The 20,372-nt window shown below is 33.7% G+C and overlaps 1 protein-coding gene across 2 annotated transcripts in view; it reads left to right on the top strand.

The window, feature by feature from the left end:
* LOC123536094 (alpha-2C adrenergic receptor-like) overlaps positions 1-20,372 on the top strand; it is a 187,245-nt gene that overhangs the window by 31,130 nt on the left and 135,743 nt on the right. The window contains exon 1 of one of the 2 annotated variants that reach the window (XM_053528765.1): positions 1,938-2,165. The exons of the other annotated variant lie outside the window; for it this stretch is intronic. The gene's annotated coding sequence lies outside the window, so the exon portion shown is untranslated. Of the gene's footprint in view, positions 1-1,937; positions 2,166-20,372 lie in introns of those variants that run through there. 2 annotated transcript variants of the gene reach the window in all.

Raw genomic sequence — 20,372 nt, 5'->3', positions numbered from 1 at the left:
GAAGTTTACTTGTAATATATAGATTACGTTCATTGAAATGCTTGACATGACTACACGCTCTGGCAAACCGAATTAATTGAGAAATATATACCCCATAAAAACAAAGACAAATATCAAACAGGGAATGCCACGTACCAAAATCACAGCCTCCCCAAAACCTACAGCACGCAGACGTGCACACCACAAACACACACACATACACGTGGACACACACAAAGCCAACACACGAGGACACAACGAACAAAGGAACACACACACATACACGCGCATACACACAAAGCCTACACAAGAGGACAAAACGAACAAACAAAGGAACACAGTGGGGCACTGTCTTGGAACGGTCAGTGGCAAAAACACCACTGGGGAGCTTAAACCGGTTTATGGTGCGCACATAAGATGTAGCCTGAGGTAAATCCCCATCCAAATGGGGAAAATTTACAATACTAAAGTTAAAATCATCTCTCTTGTCATAAATTTTGGTATGTATAATATTGTCATAAATAGAGAGATGTAAATCTAAAAACGGAGCATCAGTATCCGAATTGTTAGTTTTAATTAACTGAAGCTCCCTAGGATAAATAGTACCCACCAACTGACCAAAAAACGGATTATCCATATTAAGAATATCATCCAGATAGCGTGATGTATTATTAAATGCAGTTATAATATCTGCATGCGTATCTGGAGAAAGGCTCAACATAAAGTCTCTTTCATAACAATACAAAAACAAATCTGCGACAAGGGGTGCACAATTTGTTCCCATGGGAATACCAACTACTTGTCTAAAAACTGCATTTCCAAACCTGATGTAAATGTTGTTCAATAAAAAGGAAAGGGCTTAAGCCTTGTATATGTAATGGAAAACATCTCAAGAAATGAGTTTCTTAAAATTTGTGTATATTTTCAAGTGTAAATGCGTAATTTTTTTTTTCCCGTCTTACAAAGCTCTTATAAAATTCTTTCTTATCAAATTACAAATATTTCATCAGCCATCAATAGAGTGTTGTCCCTGTTGTTGAGGTTTTACAAAATAATTTTAGGTCGATCATGAAACAAGTACCTAATTCATGAGAACGCTGAACGCCAATCCCTCCATTTTTACCACCGGGGATCGAATCCACGATCTTCCGCACTTGAATCTACCACAAGGCTACCAAGGAGTTGTGGATTTTTCCAAGAAGAGGAGTAAGCAAGACTATATAAGAATATAGTAGAATACAGCAAAAAAGCTCGGTTTTGGTCAAATTTCGTGTCAACTACATAACGCAGAATTGTACGGTACAGTTAAAAGCACCTAACAACTTTCAGAACTCGGAAGTTCGAAGTCTTTATATAAGAGATCAGACCATCCTTTCTGAGAAAAAGATAAAAAAAAATGAGTTCAGTGAATATTAACTATCACGCACTCATCTAAACAGAAATTAAAATTTTGGCAGCAAAGGATGCAGTCAGGTAAAATAATATTAGACTCGGTTTAATAAATTTTGTTCCTGATAAGGTGACTCACGCCCCCTAGCACCGGTTTAGGCGGATTTTTTTTATGATGTACAATCAATTTAGCTATTATGGTGACAACTTGTCTATTGGCTTCGGTGTATTGAATGGACGCCATGATCCAATAGAACCAAAAAGCAACACTGAGCATGTTTTAGCATGCATTGAACTAGGATATTCCATTAAATCCATAAAGTTTTTCAGATGCACACACTTTAATTATATCCTTGAAATGTTCAGAACACGTTGCATTTGCAAACTGTTATATCGAACTTGCAAAGTTTGCAAAGATACCTTTGTTCTGTAGACTCTTAATGTAAATATTCTGTTGTGGTTCTGAAAGAGATATTGTTTCGTTTAGCTACGTAATTTAAGAGTTTTTAGTTTTGGTGCCTTTCTCTTAACATTATGATTTTAATACACTAGCCAGTCCTGCTTAGTTTATGTAAAAAGCACGATTGATTCCAAGTCGTTTTACACTGCAGACATTGTAAATGCATCTTCTTTTGTGCTTTACAAGACTAACACGTAAGAGTTTTTGCTTAAATTTGTTGACTGGATTATTGTTCAGAATATAAGAGAAGAGTTCACGAATTCTCAAAGAGTTTAATCTGTGAAGGAAATATATTTTTGAATATAACTGTGATCTTAGACGCTCCGTGCTTCTAAAGGTAAGAATCACTTAATAATTGAAGATAGATTTATTTAATAAAGAATGTATAGGGATTTCTTCCGTGAACAGAGAAAATATATTTGAAAGAATGATTAACTTTCGAACTTTTGTTTTAATTTCGGTTTTGATTATCTTGTCTTTTTACTAAAGGTCTTCGTACATTGCATGCTGTAAAAGTCGGTAAAATGTTAAAAAATTTAAGACAATATTGATCATTGCTTATACACGACCGCTAAACTATGAGACACTGTTTACGATTTGTTTTATGGATTTGTTTATAGATGTTTTTTCTATTCTGAATAGGCAAAAACGTTTTAAACGACATAAGTTGTCTAAAATGTTTCTAGATCTTATTATTACATTCGACCTCTAGGTATTCTTGTACTTGTGGCTTGTTTACGTCTAGAAAAGCCGTGCTGTTTAAAACGCATCAGGATTGAAATAGTTAAATAAATACTGATTAAAGATTGTTTTTGGATTTTACGTCACACTGCCATCAGCGCTTAAAAATGAAAAGATAAGGGTAGATTTCCCTGAAGCACAGGACACCCCAGTCAAGTCAAGGAATTATGTCACCAGTAAACGATAAATGAGAAGAAAATTTTGACAGGACTACTAGAATTTAGGACTCCGTAATGCTTTTCTCCTAAATCCTACAAAAAAACCGTTGCTAAAACGAGCACTTAAAAACAGGCTCCTGGTGCTTTAACTTCAGACAAGTTGTACGGTACATTGGTGTAATTATACCTTAGATTGACCCTATCTATATGTTTTACTTTATATAATCTGGCATACTGTTACTGATGTTAAGATATTTTCTCAGCTTGGAACTGTCTTGTCTAACTTGTTGAAAATAGGGTATGTGTGAGGTTGGCGTGCCCTAAACGCGTTTAACCCCCCCCCCCCCCCCCCCCCCCCCCCCCCCAGTTTCACTTATTCAGGTTACTTACCGTTTGAAGGTGGTGCCCCTATTCTCAACTTGTTTTAATCTGTTTCGTACTTTACATGTATGTTACTTATTCGTTACCTTTTATCTTAATGGACATTTATTTTACTTTGTGAAATTGAAAAATGTTTTTGCTTCTTTTATTAACATGCTGAGAGGATTACTACACAAACATCTAAAGATATTGCTCTACTTTATACATATATTATTAACCCAGTGTGCTAGAGTTCTGATCGCTTGGACAGAAATTGACAAATGTATTAACAACGGCTTTTTAAACGTGGTGACCCAATTGCGACATATATTTTCTCGTTCAATTCCGTGACGAGGACAATTTTATTCTTATGAATTTCTTTTGTATTAGGTTAAAACGTTTTTACTGCTCAATTGCTATTTCGATAATACCGTGCCTTGCTAAATTGTTCTCAATTACTGAAAAAGTACATTTCTATCAAAAAGAGTATTTTTTCAATTCAACGATAATGTTGAATAATTTCCCTAAAGATGTTGACGACTTTTTTCCTTACAAAATATCGTTGTGAATAATACGTTTGCTAAGGAGTCGTATATCATCTCTATGATAAGTTTGTGGTGCGGAAATTACACTTTTGAGGTTAAAGAGACTGTAGGTATTCGACATTCAAAGTTAAGGCTTCGGAAGTCAAAATGTTTCCCGCAGGCTTCTCGTAAAGTTTTCCTTCACTCTATTATATTTCTCGAATTCTATACTGTGTTTCAAGTACTTTCCGAAGTGTGTAGGTGTTAAAACGAACCTTTTCCAAATAAAACCAGATTAGATTTTTCTTCAAACTTAAAGCATTATGTACACATTGGACAAATTTACGTTCTGATTAATATACATTTTTGTCAGACAATTCATTTACGCTTCGTAAATTCTTCTAAATTCTTGGTAACATTTACTTCTTCGTTCTAAATTTACTTGTGTTAATTCATTCTGTATACAAACGGTACCTCTTTTGTGGTTTTTAAACTGCAAGTTACGACGTAAGGTTTAATGACTACTTGTTTTAATGAACTTTCAAAACTTTATTTTAGGAGGTTGGTATGGGCATCCGACCACACAGTGGTATTTCAGTATGATATACGCGGGTCCTGTACCCAGTTTGGAGATTCTAAGCGATTTCATTATCACGCCAGATCTTTCTGATTTATTCATGATTTTCAATTTTTCATCTATTATAAATTTTGTAAATCTGTGAGGTATTTCCTATTTTTTTTTAATGAAACCCGCGCTTAATGCTTCCTTTTACTTATACTTATATAGGTGTAGCGATAATATCTTAAGGTTTTTTTATAAAAAAATATAAACCAAAAAAGAAAAAAAAAATTCTGGCGAAAAGAAAGTTGTCGACCCGTATAGTTCAAAAGTTCTTGCCATTTGTCTATGTATAACACTATTTATTTAAAAATATTTATTTGACAAAATCAGTAAATTCTTTCTTATATTATGTTGTATATGTGTATACATAGATAAATTTTGAATTCAATAATTTTATGTTTCAGCTATGTTTATCTTTTACGTGCATTTTGTAAATTTTCGCACTTATTTATTTCTCTTCGTCAAATAGCGGTTATACAGAGCACATTGTTGACCTGTAAATGTATGGTATAATAATATTGAATTTAGTGCTATATTTCAATCACTGTATAAAGCTTAAGGACACAAGCATGAGAGTAGAGGGGTGACCTGCTTTAAGGTAGTTCTGCACGTTCGGATCGAAATTGTTTCTACAAATTAAATGTAGAATTTGATTGAATCCTGATTTTTCAAAACTTCAGAATATACTTAGAAAATTCAGCAAGTAAAAAGACCGGGTCGTGTGCTTGTGGTTTTTTTTTTTGTGGTGGGGGGGGGGGGGTGCTAGACTGCTTTGAAAAATTTGGACCTCACGCATTTTTTTATAATGGGAGTCTATGGGAAAATCACAACTTTCATAACATTTTCGCGAATAGAATTTTTTCTACAATGTAGATTTTTTTAAATAAACATATGGTCTATAATGTAGTGAAATAAAATGTATAGGTCCGTGTGCTTGTTTTTGGGATATTTGACCATTATCAAAGTGAACCACACATTTCAAGCTAATTTTAAGACAATGTTTTGAATTGTTTAACGTCTCAGATGTTTTAGTATCATATTTTAACTTTAGAAAGATAGTAAAATTGTAACTGTAATAAATTTACTCACGGATTGCCATTAATTCATAAAATGGTTTTCATTCCCATACGCCGAATCCAGGCTTTATTCTACGTTTTCCGGATAAATGACGTAACGCCATCACTTCCGGTTAATCAAACGTGCAGAACTACCTTAACATGTTTTTTCTCCACGATTCTGAAGAATAAACGTAATGTGTAGCATACCAAAATATAAATGTAAAAAGCAATGTCTCTGGTATATTCTTCTTCAGCCGACATAAGTGCTTGTTTCTGTTAATTTTTTTTTTAAATCTGTATTTCTCTGGAGGCTTCTTTTCGGTTGACGGTAAGGAATGTCTTGCACATCTCCAGCTAATCAAAACAGGCTCCACTTCTACTTTTTTTTCTAATAATATATAGTGCTTTTAACTAAATTTTGAAGACAGATGCTTACTTATCCTCTAATTTCGACAATCAGCTTGTCGAGGGAAAATGGCGGCGATTAGCGGTACGCACGTGTGTGTTAAATATCTGATTGGATCATAGATAAGTTTGATTGACAGGTGGCGACTGGTCAGTTATAAATTATGTTCCAATTTAGCAAAATACACAATGGTTGAATATCAGAACATCAAAACATTGAAATTCATCAGAAGACAATAATGCTGGCTTTAGTCTGTATATATCATGTACACTCAGACCTCACTAACATCGCCTTAAACAACTCTTTTATACGAGACTTAACGAAACCCATGATCAAAAACGTATAAGTAAATAATACAACGAGTCCAAGAGCGGAGAGTTTTAGTATTGTTGTTTGTTTTGATTGGTGTTTTGCCTGGCTGATTACATTAATTGTGTTTGTTTGTTTTGGGTTTAACGCCGTTTTTCAACAGTATTTCAGTCATGTAACAGCGGGCAGTTAACCTAACAGGTGTTCCTGGATTCAATACTAGTACAAACCTGTTCTAAGCAAGTAACTGCCAACTTCCCCACATGAATCAGAGTTGGAGGACTAATCATTTCAGACACAATGCCGTTTATCAAATAGTCACGGAGAACATACGCCCCGCCAGAGGATTGAACTCACAACCCAGCGATCCGTAGACCAACGCTCTACCTATTAATATTCTACGTAGATGGCTTTAAAATTGATTTTAATTTGAGAGAAAAGACAGAAGTGATGTTGGCAGACAAACAGGATTTAAACAACTTCCTGTTTATTATCATATTATCCTTATTATATTTTGTTTCCTACAGTCAACTTAATCATTCTATATTATGCTTCTGGAGAATGCTGTTGTCAAATGCATCCTCGTGTTTGTTTCTGATATAATGTCTGTGAAAAGTATAGATATTACCCAATTTGCCACTGGACTATAAGATAGTTGTCAAAGTATGAGATTCTGTATTACCCATCAAGTTTATCAGTGTGCAATTTAAAAGAGTAATTAAATAATCCTTACAAATGTCTCACGATTGCTTTTCTTAGCATTTAATTTTTTTTTAAATTGACTTTCGTTCGGATTCGATTAACAATAGCCAAATTTTATCGTGCTTTAAACTCGCACATAGATATATTATAATGTTGTAATTAAATGTATCGCATTGCATGTTTTTGCAACCACTGCATTTTTGAATGGGATAGTTACGCATGCGTGCTTCCTAACATAATTCAATATGGAAAATTAGCATTTTCCATTAAGCTTGTGGAAAAAGGTATTATAAATAAGCAAACAGTATGCTTATAGTCTAAAGAAATTAAAATAAATGAATCCTCGATTTAATACGTGTCATATAACAGAAACAGTACACTGTTATAGAAGAGGTTACGACATCAGGAGTGTCAGAATTGCTTTTCTTTTTACATTCCAAATGCGGCATAATGAAATTGTGTAACCTCTTTTGTTCGTAATTAAAATTTGACGTGGTTTACAGTTTTTAAATAACTATATTCTGTATATTCTTTACGAAATATCATCATTATCATTAAATTTCGTGGGCATGAAATTTCGTGGTTTTGGTCAAAACGGCAATTTCGTGGGGATATGAATTCGTGGATTTAAACTTTTGAACATAGAATCAATGGGAATTTTACTTGTTCGTTGGGATTAAATTTCATGGATTGACTCAACCACGAAATCCACGAATATTAATCCCCCACGAATATTAATGATTTCACAGTAAGCAATAAGAGCATAATATAGATAAACATATAAAATGAGTAGAATCCCTGTCAGCAAGCATTGCCTGTAGCAAACTTTGCCAAAACCACAGACCGCAAAACAGACAACTTGAGTGGAGAAATATAACAGATGCAGTGCTTCAAATACCTATCAACAAGATACATTTTATGGTATGAAAACGATACAACATTAAGGGGTTGAGAAGGAGTGTAAATTAGGGTGTTGGAGTGTAGGGTCGAAATGAGGTCGGTGTGCAAAACAAGTGAGGGCAAGGGAAGTAACACCATATGTATATTAGACACGATAAATAACAAATAAAACAATACGGACAAGTTGCGTTCTGAAATTATGGACACCGTCTTTGTATAATAAGTAATCAGTAGAAATTGAACAGTTGGGCATGGTAACTTCACACACATTTGTCAGACTAAGTTGTTTAAATTGTGAAGTTATTTGCTGCGATAAGCTTTAAAATAAATGATGAAATATCCTAATGTATACAATTAAACATGTAAATCGGATCAGTTCGAGGTATTAGTAGCAAAGTACTCCATAAGTCTAACAATGAATATAACGGATTTAATATAACCATTTCACAAGCAAAGAAGTTTTCATTTTAGACAATGAAATCCACAACAGGCATAGAATTTATAGTGCGAAAAAACATCAGTACAAAATTTAAATCTGCGTAAATGCATCTGAATACATAATATGCCAAATTATTGTCGAATTTAGCCTACAATAGGGGGGCTATAACTGTTTGATGGATTTTCATAAAAGTTAGCTCCCTTCGCTAAATCAGAGCCAACACAATGATAACATGTAAAATACTGTCCAGATCCCATTCGCTCTTGATGGTCAGTAGTCTACTGTAGTGATCGCCCCAGTATGCCGTCCTCCAGTCTGGCTAGTACACCGATGGTTCATTGAAGAACGTGCCTTTTCCAAACTGCAGAAATCCCTTTGTCACCTCTTCTGCATGCGAAATCATTTCTTCATCTTGTATTGGACCATCCCATGATAACGCACATGTCATCGACACAACTGCCGTCCGTAGACTTGGGTTCACTGCAGTTTTATCGGAATTAACATAGATCATGTTTCCTGTGTAGAAGTTGAAAATTACCATAGTAATTTCGTTTAACTCTTCTGTGAAATAAAGATTACACGTGAAATATTTCATACATACATCTATTTGGAAATCCAATTAATTGATAAGACATACCTACAAAGTGGTATTCTGAAACAAATTGAAATACATTTCCACAGTACATCTCCTCTCTACATAACACATGTGAATAGACTATGCCAAATGAATCAAACTAAAAAAAAAACAGAAAAAATTTCAGAAGTCACACATAAAAAATAGAACATAAACAGTAAGCACACAAAAGTAAATTCTTATTAAAATACTAGTAAAAAGACTTTCTTACCTCCGACTAGTACACCAGTGCACAGAAGGAAGGATTTACAGTATTGATATGTGACCATGTTGAAGAGGTAATTGTAGAATCTTGGTGTGAAGGGGTCGCGGTAAAGTAATCTGTTGAAAATGTAAGTTCTGTAATACAACGAGTCATTTGCATTCACTGCACATTCTAGAAAGTTTGAAACGTTGTAAAAGTAAGCAGTGCTGGTAAATCGTCGGAAGTATATGGGATATCGTGTTGAAAGAACGGGATCCCCATTCTCCGTTATGATTAAGAAACAATATAACATTGCCTTGCGTGTCGCCTGTATTTACTCTAACAAGTTAATATCCACCTCATTCCGATGCTAAAGAGGTAATCAAGAACTTGTTATAGGCATTCGAAAAACTCGCGTCTTTGTTTATCAAATATCGGAAAAGAACAGGCAACCATTACCATCTTTGAGTCAACGTTGAGCTTTAAGGTAAAGGCCGTTACGATTCCAAATGTAGATCCACCGCCGCCACGAACTGCCCAGAATATATCTGCATTCCGAGAATGAGAAATACTACCAGTGTCAGTATTAATAACAGTTGTTCCACATTTATTTGCACTTACCAGAGAACCATTAACACTGACAAGTTTACATTTAAAAGATTGTCAACAGACATCCTAATATTCTTCCTATTGGAGAATGACCACCACCGAGTGTGTAACCTCATGGCGACACAGTGTGAGAGGAACCCCCAACAACAACAACACGTCCACGCTGATTTGCCTGTTAAAGGAAAGTACATTAATTCTTTTTTTATAACATACAGTATACATGCATTTGATAACTTAATAGGCAGAAAAGTTTTTCCCATTACATTTGCTATCATATCTTTAAAAGTTGGATAGAAAAGAAAAAAAAGAAGGACTAAATGTACACGAAAATTAATAGATGAGAATCTGAAGAAACTCATACTGATACAAAGCATAAGTGAAGGTCTCTGGTTTAATTTTGCGATCGAAACATTTATGAGACAATAAGAATCAAACGTATTCTGTGTAATAATGCTTAGAAACGGTGTGCTTATTACGTACCTCTTCGTACAACCGCAACCACGTATTACCTGTTTCAGCTTGATTCTGACTCGAGTTCAAGTTAAACCTGACATTCCTTAGCTTTGAAAGTTACTCTGCAAAGAACCGTCCCAAGTTGCGTCCGATGTAATCATGCCGAGATGATCAAATTGTTATCTTAATGTTGTGCTTCCTTGCGAATATACTGCAGTAATGACATCATCGTCGCTTTCCACTACGACAACAAAGTAAGGCTGCTTAGTTACTCGAGTATTTATCATGACAACAATATTGTTATATTCGGAATCAAATGACGTATATACCCTTCTCTTTGTCTTTGTGTTCACCTGCATCATTTCCTGATGGGTTGGCCAACATCTTGCGCTAGGTAAACAGTAATCCTAGCAAATCCCAAGGGCTGTCCAACTCACAGCTGCGCCAGTTACCAACAGAACAAGGAAGGAGGAAATCCACGCCATATTCATTCTGAACAAGGAGTTCACATTTACATTAAAATGCATTTTAATACCAGAGATTTTGATGTAAAGTACAAAGCATTTCTAAATATATGTATGTTCTTCGACGGACTTAAGACCAATTTAATTACTGTCATAACAATAACATAATGAGCGAAGCGCATCCATCATCCAGTTTTAAACAAATTTAATAGAATTTAATTTAGCCTTTTGTCTTGAATATAAATTCTAGTAATGGTAGTAAAACAAAAACTAATCACTGAATGCTAATTGTGCTCGCTTACACAGGCTTTTTTCAAAAGATCAAAATGATTAAAATGTGTATATAAATACGATAATGCCGTTATTTTCCAAACGGTTACAGAAGTTTTCTTTTATCTTCGATCAAGTTTGACAATTACAAAGCATAATGGTAGTTTGTTTGAAGAAAACTATATAATCTATATAATATGAATAAGAGATACTTTTGTTTTTTATTTCAGTTTTAGCTTAAGGAGGTAAGTTACCTTGTTACCAGGGTAAATTCAAATTAGCTGAACCGTAGCAATTTTTGTATTTCGTGTAATATGATGTTTTAACTGCTACAATCTCAATTTCGTTTATCTCTGTCCCTTGATGTTCAATTTCTATTTAGGTTTGAAGAACATGACCCTCCAAAGCTAATTTATATTGAAAGAAGAAGGAAAATACGGATATTTAACACTTTTCAGTGTATTTTAGTTTCATTGATATCCGTAGAAGTATGCATAATTGATAATTTTACTAGTATGTGCGTTCGCTTTCTAATATAAGCCTAAAATGTATATGTCGCGGGGCTCGTGTTTCCGTAGTAACGCATTTTCTCTCATTTTTAAACGGGTTTTTCGACGGCTTCACTGCCATTCTTTCAATGCGTTTAGATATTTTTTATGGGGAATGTTCTTTCTTTTTATGTTTACATTCACGTTTGTGTTTTACTTGGTTCAAAATTGATGGTAGGAAGCACAAAATGAAATCAAATCGTAAAAATACTTCATGTTGGATGATCTCTTTTCTTTACTGACATCGAGTTCAAGTTTATTTTGATTACTAAATAAGAGAAACAAGCTGTCAGGTTTCGTCTTGAACGGTCATGTACCTTCCAAAAACAATGACGAGTTCAAAAACCGAATCTAAGGCAGAAATAAGGTGACCTGCAGTACACGTTGCTTACTCAAGGACACACTCAAGTTTTGTTTTATTCTTCAGAAACAATATAAGGCGTTAAAACATTTTAAGAACGTTTCGCGTATTCCACCAACACTATTGTTTGTGCAATGTAACCACATTTTCTAAAGAATATTTCATGCAAAGCCCAAAAGAAGTCTCGAATCCAACGTCATTTACCACGTTTTGAATACTCTTAAGATATGACCCGTATAATAGTGTACCTCCTTTTGAAGAGTGTTCAATACCTACAATAAACTTACTCTTACTTAAATTCTTCAGGTGGCATAGGTTCAAGCCCTAGTGGGGACCATTTTTTTTTCGTTGTTTTTTTTCTAGTACATTTTTACCTTTTTAGACCTATTATTGATTTATTGTATAAAAGCGACACTTTTTCATTTAATAAGTGATTTCTTGCTGTTCATAGCGAATTTACCTCTGAAACAGAAGGGGACAGAATTAAATATCTTTAAAAAAATCGAGTTACATCCGGTAAAAGTTCTCTATTTTGCCTTTACTCTTTAGATTACATATTATGGGAGACATGTAGATAGGTTTTACCTCTACCCCAAGGTTAGTTTTGAATGAAGTGAGCATAATTAAGAACAGTCCCACATGACTCGACCTTAATTTTTCAATGATGGAGTTAAAATTCTGTGTCGTTAAATCCTTTTTCTCGAGGCACCTTAAAAATGATATTCACAGTTTTATTTTGTATTTCATAATTGTTTACCAATAGTTTACCAGTAGTTTGAAGTTTCTTTTATCAAAGTTGATGGTAAATTGAATTCTCTGAAATTTGTCTCTACTTGAGCCCGAGGAAATATCATGAACTATACAAAGTTTATAAAAAAAAAGGGCATACAAGTCTCTTACTGGATACATGCATTATATTGCTGTATCAATGTTTTGAACATTTAAAAAAGTCACCAATAGGTGGGTCATATCGTAAATTTAAAAGCTATGTTTTTAAATGCCCAAACACTTAACCCTCTTATTTATTAGCTGTTCTCGCGAGGAAGTGTTTTTGATGATTCAGGTGAAACGCTGTTTAAAAGATATGTTTAGAAATTTTATTGTATATTTAATATGCTAGTTTAAATTGTAGTATTTGCATAGGCAATTAATTTTGTCTTTAAAGGGAAATGACAAATGTAGTACTTGTTGACAGCAAGTTTCTCAACAAAAGAAAAACTGAACTATTTAATAAACAGTATTTATTACTGTGCTGCTAAATCTTGATGATTATCGGTAAGGTAAATACAAAAGAAACTTTCACTTTAGAGCTTACCTTTTCAAACCAACGAGCATATTTTACATATTGAATTTAATAGTCTTTTCGTAATGGTAATTTACTCATTAACTGGTATCTTTAATTCAAGATCTCTTGATTATAAAAATACTTCCCATGACAAATTTAGTGTCGGCTAAGTGAAACCAAAATAATCGGAGAAGCTACAAGATTCAAAACAATTTCTGTGATTTACGCAATTCAAATACTTAGATGTCTTGTCTACCCACACAATATATGAAACAGTGCCGTGACTTTTCTCAGAATTTACAGAAAAAAAACTGATAATTAGCACCATTTTCAAATCATATTTACTCCTTTAACAATGACGGAAGGAATAATTGCAGTCAGAAGTTTCCAATATAATGTCGTATTTGAAGACATTCCTGTATACAAATACATTGGATAAAGAAAGGAGAGGTTAATGAAGGCTCCATTATTATTCAACACCATGATACATTAACCCTTATCATGCTGGACACAATTGATTCTGCCTTTGCTACCAGTGTAGATCATGATCTGCACTGTTCGCCATTGAGTCAGTATCTTTTGGTATGCACCCCTTTTAACAGTAAATGGTACTGTCCAAATTGAAACATACACAAGTTCATTATAGAAATTTAGCAGGGTAAGGGTTAAAATAAGTGCGTAAGGTACTCTGGAAATGATCATGCGACGATGCTAGCGTATGTTCTCTGTACTTGGAGAGTGTCCATCTGAGGTTAATGTCGGTGAAAAATGCAGGAGAAACTTGGAACGTACTGTTTGTCTCCGCCGTATCTGACTTGAATACTGTTGAAAGCAAAACAAACAATTAAGTAAACCTAAGAAATCAAACGTAAAAGTTACTGAGCGGTATTTTTTGTTTAGTTTTTTTTTCAGGTCCCTTCCTCCCGTTATTTCGCGTGCAAAATTATACTTTCATTGTAATTGTAGCTCACAATATAGCATCTATAGCGTCATGTGCAATCTTAAATGATCATAGAAATTGTCTCTAAAGAGGAAATTTTCTTTTCGTAAACAGGAATATGTTTGTCCCCTGCAATAGTTCACTTTCTCAATATAATAAAATAAACATACATTTTAGGTTTTGATGAATGGATACGTCGTGAAAATCATTTTCATCCTACTGAGAGAACAATTTATAATGAAGCGAGTCACGCGTTCAATACACACATCATAAAAATCATTACAGATTTAGTGTTTTGTAACCGCATTTCTACCCACACATATTTGCAAGCTTTTGCAAAGAGCAGAATAATACTGATTCCTTTTCTTTAACAAAATATAAAATGCCATATATATTACGTAAATTTGCAAACTGTTTTTCAAAGTATAATACATGTTTACCATGTTTACGGGGAATCAACAAAATGGTGGATGCTAAATATGATTTTGTAAGAGTCCGTTTCAAAGTTAACACATTAGAACAATTACACTCAATCTGATACAATAATTAGATACAAGAAAGCATGTTGTATCAATTTCACGCTTACGTAAGTGGCAAAAACATGTCAAAAGACAACATTTAAATTTGCATCAATCTAACGCTTATGTGAGTGGAAAAAAGCATGTCAAGACAACATTTACAGTTGTATCAAACTAACGCTTACGCAAGAGGAAAAAAGCATGTCAAAAGACAAAATTTACAGTTGTATCAAACTAACGCTTAGGCAAGTGGAAAAAAGCATGTCAAAAGACAACATTTACAGTTGTATCAAACTAACGCTTAGGCAAACGGAAAAAAGCATGTCAAAAAACAACATTCACAGTTGTATCAAACTAACGCTTATGTAAGTGGGGGAAAAAGCATGTCAAAAGACAACATTTAAAGTTGTATCAAACTAACACTTACTTAAGAGTGGAAAAAGCATTTCAAAAGACAACATTTAGGGTTGTATCAAACTAACGCTTATGTAAGTGGAAAAAGCATGTCAAAAGACAACATTTACAGTTGTATCAAACTAACGCTTATGTAAGTGGAAAAAAGCATGTCAAAAGACAACATTTACAGTTGTATCAAACTAACGCTTATGTAAGTGGGAAAAATGCATGTCAAGACAACATTTACTGCAACAGTTACATTTTTATAACGTTTAAAAAGTAGAGAAACGTCTCAAAATGCAAGGCATATACATTTGTATTATACATTTTTCTAACGCTTACTGAAAATGAAAAACAAATCAAAGTACAACGTTTACTGTTACATTTTTCTTACGCTTACAGAAGTGGAAATTCGTGTCAAAAGAGAAGCAGTCAAGGTGGCAAGGTAATTATAGTGATTTAAAATAAATAATTTGAACCCAGTCAGTGTATAAATAATTACAACATTTATGTAAACCAAGTAACAGTCATCAAACTTGTAATCGATGTTACAATTACAAGTGTTTAATTGTAGATATGAGAATTATTATACAGTAGCATTCATGTGGTCCGAGAGCTCACGGACTTTTATTGCAACAATTGAGGCCAAAAGAAGTTTATACTTTTTTGGAAACAATATTTCATATCCTCCATGAAAACCCATTTCTTAAGTGTCAAAGCTGTGCCTATCTATATTTTGTTCACTTATGTTTGTGATAGGGGAGATAAAACTCACTTGTTAAAATTTAGGGGGTAGGGTAAAGTTTACGTCTACCAGTTTTTCCACTGTTTAATTACAGTAGCTATCTGATTGTCAGTAAATGTATATATGTCAACCAATGTCAGCAAAAAGAAATTCATCAAAAAGGAATGAAGGGCAAACTCTATATTTAAGGTCAAAGGTCAGATTTATGTACAAATCACAAAAATTGGCATATCTGAAATTTATTTTTATTCTTAAAAATAAGTTTGTTATCTTAAGTCACTCAGCTTTATATATGTATATGTATATATCAGCCAAAGTCAGAAATGCAAATCTTATTGCTGAACGTCAAGGTCCACGCTGATAATTGAAGGTCAAAGTTCATTTTCATGCGAAAATGTGAAAAATGTTACCTTTAGTTTTTCTAACGATTTTAATATGTATTCACATTGTTAGTCACTGAAATAATTTGATTTAATGTCTGTATGTCAGGCAAAGTCAGCAGTGCAGATGTAATCTTAAAACTGCCAAGGCTAAAGCTTATATCAAAGGTCAAAGGTCAAATTTGTGTGAAAAATTGCATGAATAGCTTCCTGTTTGAAATATAACAGCTATTTCTGATCATTATTTGTAATTGCTCGTGATTTGTTTTAATGTATATTTGTCCCAAAATGTCAGTAATAAAGATATCGTCTAAAATCAGACAAGTTCAAATGTGATATTAAGGGTCAAAGGTCATTTTCAAGTAAAAGAATGTAAAACTAGCTCTTTAACTTTCTTCTTGTTAATAATATTTTGTCGATATTAATCAACGACATCAGTTCATTTTAATGTATAAATGTTAGGCGTTGTTTAGCATGCACATATAATTTCAAAACATTCAAGGTCAACCATAATATTAAAGGTCAAAGGTCAAACAAGTGAGTAATATCACCTATTTGTAATAATTTTTATTGTTTAAAAGTATTTGTTTTGTCATTTTAGTAACTGATCGTTGTTCATTTTACTGTATATATGTCAGACGATGTCATGGAAAGAAAATAAGTCAAGGTCAAACCTGGTATTCGAATTCAGGGGTCACTTTTGTATAAAAAATCACAAATTGTAGCATACTTACTCATTACTCATTACTTTGTTAAAAAAGAGGTTGTTATAATTTTCTGTTAGCAATTCATTTTAATGTATACATGTCAAGCAAGGTCAGGACTGTAGGTCTGATCCAAATAAGGCAAAGCCAAACCTATTATCAAAGGTCAAAGGTCAAATTTGCGTGAAAATTAGCAAAAAAACCCACAGTATTTTTGCAATGATTTTCTTTATTTTTTGAGGGTATTTCAAAACTATTAAATAATTATTATTCATTTTAAAGTATATATAACAGATATATCATTCTTGAAATAAAAATGAAAAAATAGTCAAGGTAAAATCTGACATTAAAGATCAAAGGAGAGGGCCTTCAAAAAACTCGCCATTATGAAAAAACTGGCTGGAACAAGTTGGGGATCAAATGCAAAGATATTCTGCAAGTCTAGACGAGAGTACAAAGCTTCTGTGCATGCAGAGAAGGCAAAGAGACTACCATCCCACCCACTCCTCTCACAATTCGAGAGCAGAACCAAGAACAGACTGAAAAGACCGAGTCTCAACCACATCGTCAAAGAACTGCAAAAAGGGAAAGCAGCAGCACTGGACACAGAGGCAGAGCCGCTCGAGCCCAATGAATGGGTTCCCAGACAATGTGCTCCCAAGATCAAATTGGAGGTGCCAGGAGTAGAAGAAAAGGGAAAGCAACATCAGGATTACCAACAATCTTTTACGCTAGAAATGATCAACAACCGCTATCTAGTGCATGGGAGTGGTGCCTACATCAAATTTTCAGACAACTCCTCTCTCACACTCTCTCTCTCTCATCCAGTCGGCAAGAAATGCTCGAACTACAGATCCAGATGCAAGCCCTCACATCGGCGATACTCGAACTGTATGAGCGAGGAGAAAAGGGACAATATATTCCTAACAGACTCCAAGTCAGCTCTTCAGACTCTCTCAGCAGGTCCATCAGACAACTTAATCAGATAGCTGTTGAAAAACATCAATCTGCTGTCTGAGAACAACAATGTAGCTTTTCGATGGATTCCTGCACATGTGGGCATAGCTGGAAATGAAGCTGCGTACAAACTTGCAAAGGAAGCATCCAGGCAAATACAGCCCTAACCTCCAACTTCATACAGAGAAACTCAGACTCTGTGGAAGAACAGCTTTGCGTCAGACTGGAAGAACATAAATGGAGGCTACCTGCCAAATCAGGACAGTCTACACAAGCTAAACAGGCACAGCCAATTAACTGTCTTCCGTCTAGGCACTGAAGACTGTGGCCTAAGAAAACATATAAAGAAGCTGGTTTTTTCAGAGAAAGCTAAATGTCAGTGCGGATCAGAGGAACAAATACAGTGTCACATTCTGCAGAGCTGTTCCTATCTGGAAGAAGCACGCAAGAAAGTTTGGCCAACAGACATCCCATCTGAGACCAAGCTGTGGAGAGATGCCAGCGACCTGCAGAATACGATGCAGTTCATTGCCGCATCTAATCATAAGATATAAAACGGTCATAAGAAGATGGAACGCTGTAAGAAAGTAAGTAAGTCAAGGTTAACATTAAATTGAATTAACATCAAGTTATAACAAGATATATTTGAACAAAGAAATAAAAAAACAGTGCTATCTTTTGAATTTATTACCCGAAAATGAATTTTAAACTTTAACATCAGGGCTGATCTAGACTCATTTTTTATTATATCTTCATTGTTGACATTGACCCATATATATACATGTATGAAACTTCAAGGAATAATCATAAGATACTAATAATGACAAAATACCTTTAAACAATGAAAAGTATTGCAAAATGCTATTTTTGCAATCTTTCGCTCAAATTTCACCTTTTACCTTTGATATAAGCTTTACCAATCACTGTTTTTGAAATAAGATCTGCATTGCTGAAATTGTCTTGCAAATAAACGTAAGACAGAATTATTTTCAATTAAGAAAATGACAAGATAATTTTTAACGAAGAAGAAATTAAAAATGCTGTATTTTGAATTTTTACATGAAAATGACCTTTGACCTTTAATGTCAGGTTTGACCTTGACTAATTTTTCATTATTATTTCAACAGTGATATTGTCTGTTATACATACTTTAAAATGAATAATGATCAGTTTTACTTGTAGTGACAAAAATAACCTACACAAGAAAGAAAAATCATTGCAAATTTGCTGTTTTTTGCGAATTCTTACACAAATTTGACCTTTGACCTTTGATAATAGGTTTGCCTTTTACTTATAGGGACAAGAACTACATTGCAGACCTTGCTTGACATGTATACATTAAAGTAAATTGCTAATAGTGAATTATAACAACAAGCTATTTTTGAACAAAGTAATGAGTAAGTATGCTTCAATTTGTGATTTTTTTATACAAAAGTGACCCCTGAACTCCAATACCAGGTTTGACCTTGAGTTATGTTCTTTCCATGACAGTAAAATGAACAACGGCCAGTTACTAAAATGACAAAACAAATACTTTTAAATAATAAAAATTATTACAAATAGGTGATATTATTGCAACATTTTACTCACTTTTTTGACCTTTGACCTTTGATATTTTGGTTGACCTTGAATGTTTTGAAATTATATGTGCATACTAGACATCGCCTAACATTTATACATTAAAATGAACTGATATCGTTGATTAATATCGACAAAATATTATTAACAAGAAGAAAGTTAAAGAGCTATTTTTTCATTCTTTTACTTGAAAATGACCTTTGACCCTTAATATCACATTTGAACTTGTCTGATTTTAGACGATATCTTTATTACTGACATTTTGGGACATATATACATTAAAATAAATCACGAGCAATTACAAATAATGATCAGAAATAGCTGTTATATTTCAAACAGGAAGCTATTCATGCAATTTTTCACACAAATTTGACCTTTGACCATTGATATATGCTTTAGCCTTGGCAGTTTTAGGGTTACATCTGCACTGCTGACTTTACCTGACATACAGACATTAAAACGAATTAATTTCAGTGACTAACAATGTGAATACATATTAAAAAAATTAGAAAAAGTAAAGGTAACATTTTTCACATTTTTGCATAAAAATGAACTTTGACCTTCAATTAACAGCGTGGACCTTGACGTTCAGCAATAAGATTTGCATTTCTGACTTTGACTGATATATACACATTACATATATAAAGCTGAGTGACTTATGATAGCAAACTAATTTTTAAGAATAAAAATAAATTTCAAATATGCCAAGTTTTGTGATTTGTACATAAATTTGACCTTTGACCTTAAATATCAAGTTTGCCGTTCATTCCTTTTTGGTGAATTTCTTTTTGCTGACATTGGTTGACATATATACATTTGCTGACAATCAGATAGCTACTGTAATTAAACAGTGAAAAAACTGGTAGACGTAAACTTTACCCTACCCCCTAAATTTTAACAAGTGAGTTTTACCTCCCCTATCACAAACATAAGTGAACAAAATATAGATATGCACAGCTTTGACACTTAAGAAATGGGTTTTCATGGAGGATATGAAATATTGTTTCCAAAAAAGTATAAACTTCTTTCGGCCTCTTTTGTTGCAATAAAAGTCCGTGAGCTCTCGGACCAATGTTGACGCCTTCTACATGCCCGTTTCAAAGTTGGTAAATATCTGCCGCATATTGATTCATTTGTAAGAAAACTAGAGTACCAATCACAATTTCAGATACTGTGATAAATTAAAAATAAAAATGTTCAAAACAAACGATTAAACAAAGAATGTTTCTCATTGCAGAGTTGGTGCAGCCGTTCTGCGCATGCGCGCAATTATTATCAATTGGAGCGCACGGCAAAAAT

The sequence above is a fragment of the Mercenaria mercenaria genome, chromosome 17 (genome assembly GCF_021730395.1).
Source record: "Mercenaria mercenaria strain notata chromosome 17, MADL_Memer_1, whole genome shotgun sequence".
In the NCBI taxonomy this organism is placed as follows: Eukaryota; Metazoa; Mollusca; class Bivalvia; order Venerida; family Veneridae; genus Mercenaria; species Mercenaria mercenaria.
Note: the sequence above shows the minus strand (reverse complement) of the source record. Positions and strands in the feature narration are given on the sequence as shown.